This window comes from Aythya ferina (genome assembly GCF_964211825.1).
Source record: "Aythya ferina genome assembly, chromosome: 4".
Taxonomy (NCBI): domain Eukaryota; kingdom Metazoa; phylum Chordata; class Aves; order Anseriformes; family Anatidae; genus Aythya; species Aythya ferina.
In genome coordinates this window covers 16,621,361-16,625,598 of record NC_140300.1, presented here as the reverse complement: position 1 = coordinate 16,625,598, position 4,238 = coordinate 16,621,361, and the positions used below count along the sequence as shown (strand labels likewise).

Genomic DNA, 4,238 nt, shown 5'->3' with positions numbered 1-4,238 from the left:
AGAATCACCACCATCACTTAAGCTTATCTCTTTAGGTAGGCCTACTAGATCATCTTTTCTGTTTCTAGTGGGAGCACAGCTGTCTTCCCAAGAGTAAATTCCAGCTCTAGAGGGTATGCCAAATTCCCGTGTTGGCCAGAATAATTACAGACAAATGCAGGAACAATTTATAGCTTATGTCATTCTATCCTGTTGTAAGCTATTTGACTTTTACATTGTTTTATTAAAAATATAGCACAATATTTTTAATCTTTATCTGAAGATGGGAATTGTCTGACAGTTTAGTGGTTAAAAGGGAATGCTTTCAAAATGATCTTTTTAGTAGGACTCAGCGAAGGCTGACAGGTAGTGCCAAACTGGTCAATAAATAAATCCAAGGACAGACCAAATTAATTCCTCTAGAAAGATTAATGTGAATCGAACAGTTATGTTCTTGCCAGAAAGTAGTGAGTATCTTTTACCTGAAGTCCTTTTCCTGCCAGTATTTCACTTTAGTCATTCTAAAAATTCTAAGTGTTCTTATACTTCCTTTTTTAAGTGCGTTGGAAAGCTAGAAAACAGGCCAGCAGTAAATAAAGAAATAAATGAAAATTGAGGAATATGGCTTAGTTTGTGACTGCAGTACATAAATACCTTTTTGCTCCCTCTCCCACTCATCAGAGGCTTTGAATTATGACCTAAATACTTCTGAGACACCATACCAAACCTGATTTTTTTCCTCTCATCCACTTAATAAATGTCAGTTCAAAAATAATAATTAAATCAAGAGAGTAAATTAATTTATTTCATGGTGAAGCATATTTCTTAAAATAAAGTTGTCATTGTTTACTTGATAAAAAATACAATTTTGGGACTATCTGAAAACCCTCACAAATGTTGCTCATTTAGCAAAGGCAGGAGGGGAAAGAGAGGCTCTGCCTGTTTTCCTTCCCAAATAGTTTCTCTATGGTATTCACCTAGATGAGTAACCCAAAGCACATTATCCTGTTCCCTCAGAAATTAGAATACACTTGTCTGAGCACTGAGAAGAGCCTGATGGTTATCACACTACAGAGGGCTTAGGGCAATGCTTCCTTGTCTGTGGACTTACATGCCCTTTAGTTTTATAGCTGTCCACTTTGTATGGATTAGCTAAATATTTGCATTACTTATTTGGTGATGAGCTGTATATCTACATAGGACCCTATCCTGAGGGATGACCTTAGTTCAAGCTTCTGCTTCATTTGTTTCCCCAGTTTGTTTTTGTTCAAAACCCCCAGGGGTTTTGGCCCTCCCCTCAGCTTCTTTTTTTTTTTTTCCCTACTATATATATGATTACCATCCTGGACTTGGTTCTTGTATCACACCTATTAAACCACTAAAAGTGGTGTTATTTTATTAGCAAATTCCAAGGTTCTATTTCTGTGAAACAAAATGCATTCCTAATCATGCACTCTGCACAAATCGGTAATACGAGTGATATAATAATAATTAACAGTTAATGTTCAACTCTTTTCATATCAAGATGTTCTTGGGCAACGTTGACTTATCACTGGATCACATGCCACATAAGATCTTGTTGATGATAATTTTGATCAGAAGTATACTCAGGTACTCAAATTTAACAAACAATCAGGCCACAGATGGCAGTTAATCTAGTCTTTGACTAAATTAATTGCTTTCATAATTGGGTACACATGGAGCTGTTTAAACATTAAGCACAGTGTACTTAGGTATCTTTAACAAGAGAAAGTAGGGTTGTTTTAACCAAAAGATTTGTGCAGCTGGGAATAGCAGGAGAGTGGGTGTCATAGGAAAAAACAATGCAGTGATTTCTTTTCTTTGCAGAGCTAAATGAAACAGTAAGAGTAGAATGGGCATTCAATGGTTAAATTCAAGAAATGTTCTTAATTGTTTGGAGGTAGGAAACTTCATACTGTTATCCCTTCACTGGGTACAGAATTGGCTTAAATATTTAGGACGTTACATGTTTTATTATTTTCCCCTACTCTTAAACAACTGATTGCCCACATGTGAAAATAAAGGGAGAGGAGTATTAGTTACCAGCAAGCTAGCATTTCTATGCTACAAAGGAAGTGCAAGATGTTTTAATTTTATTTTTTTTTTTAATTTTTACTGATAGGAAATATGGATCCTAGGAGTGAAAAGATTTTATTTCCAATAATCTATTGCTGATAATAACGTAAAGCAGTTGTGCAAGGTCGGCATAGAAATGGAACTGAGATTTATTTTAGAAGGTGCCCTCCTTGTATAAAAAGGAGCACTCACAGGGGATGAAGACACTGCTGAGGAGCTTAGTGAGTTCTTTGCATTGATGTTGGATGTGGCAGAAGCTAGAGAGGTACTTATGCTGAGCCTTTTCTCTGGTAGGAGGGAACTTGGCATCGGACTTTTCTGAAATCAAAGTGGCTGTGGAAGATCTATGGAACAAGTTGCTAAATAAACACTAAATAAGTCATCAAGGCTTGAGTCTTCACTTGAGTTCTAGATGAATTTCAGAATGAAATAGCTGAGTTACTACTGGAAGCATGTGACCTCTCATAACTTCTTCAAACCTGTGGACTGCAGATAGCGTCACTAGAAAATTGCCACCTTCAAAGCAAATAAATAAGTAAATTAGAATAAGATCAAGATCAAAATTGCTTTGGATTTTACAAGTAACTAATTCTATTCCAGTTTCATAGTACTATAGATAAAAAGATAAAATATTAGAGCCCACTTTAACCAGCAGCAACAAAAGCTACTGATTAAAGGCATTCCCAGCACCTCCTTTCAGGTTCTCCAGCCTGAAGGATTATTTGAATAACACCAGAATCTATTTTATGGCACTAACACCAGGCTGACAAATGTTTAGAAAAGCTGATTGTGAGATTGCCTAAGAATAAGAGAATCAATCTAAATGGGGGAGGACTTGTCACAAGTCTATGCAAGTACTCAGTATTGTGAAACCTGCTCAAGTGGTGGTACACCGTTGGCATGTAACAACATTTACTTGTTTAACACGTAAGTCTATTGTTTTTTATTTTACTTATTATAAATAGTAAAACATTAGAGTTATGACAGCGTCTCTACCAAAACATTGTCGATTCTTACATTCATATCACAAAATCTTTTATTTTCTTAAGCCCAAGATTATGGAATCAAGTGAAGATAGGAGACTTTTGACTTCCACTTCAAAGAAATTCTACAGGCTGGATGGAGAAGAAATATGTCTGGATCACTGTGGCACAGGACCCAAACTGGAAGGAGCAGGATCCCAGCCTTACTCTGCCATGGCTGCAGGGCTTTCAGACCCACACTTCCTGGCCAGCCTTCTTCGCTGCCTGCTGTGGGCACACATTGCTGGGGAATGTAGATAACTAGCTGTGAAAGTGTTCTTCATGGCAAATGGTGAAAGCCTAAAGTCTTGAATTCTAAACAAGAGGAAAGGGAAGAAATAAATGTTTTGCTTTCAGGAAGTGGACTTGCATAAGATAGAGGAGGAAAAGATTCATTCTGTCGGCATCTGAACCCATGAATAACTGGAAGGAATAAGGCCATTTAGGGGTGACCAAATTATGGAAAATGACAATAGCAACATTGCACCATTTCTTGTGGTGATCCATAGTAGATCTACATGGCCATCCTACTTTCTCAGCAGGAGTCCAATGAGGAACTGTTTGGTCTGCAATATTTATCCTAGTGACTTCAGTTTTGGTTATCTGAGGAGATTACTTCATACAGTCCCCAAAAAAAGGAATACTCAATGTGAATCTCTATTTTTTCTATTAATTTGTGTGAATTAACATAATACAAAATAGTCTTTACAAATTAATGGGAAAAACTGTACAGCCAGGAAACATAAGAAAATCAGAAAATCAAGTTTCAGAAAAGCTACTGAAAAATAAAATGAACATAAAAATCATTCCTTATCTTTGATTTCAAAACCTACATTTGAAAAGAGGTACAATAACAAAATCACAGTTACATTAAATGTATTATCTGTTTTTTGTGAAATATAAATTTTATTTTTGTTTCCTTACAGCAGTACTGAAAATGATTAAAATCACATAAAAAGATAAATATTGAGAATTGCAGAAAAGCAAACAAGCATTTCAAGAACTGTTATGTGAAGGCCACAGCAAACTAAACCCAATAACACTGATCTAGCGAGGTCCTTATTTTCAAATAAATTTTGGTCTGAGAAATTGTATTGCTGTCTTTTTATTTCACTACAGAAGTGGGGCATTTCATCCACA

General features: G+C 36.0%; 1 long non-coding RNA gene across 1 annotated transcript; it reads left to right on the top strand.

Moving 5' to 3' along the window:
- Nucleotides 1-1,728: 1,728 nt before the first annotated feature.
- Nucleotides 1,729-3,810, top strand: LOC311436471. The gene is made up of 3 exons (XR_014692882.1): nt 1,729-1,900; nt 2,371-3,003; nt 3,126-3,810. It is a non-coding gene; the product is annotated as an uncharacterized lncRNA (long non-coding RNA).
- Nucleotides 3,811-4,238: the final 428 nt, after the last annotated feature.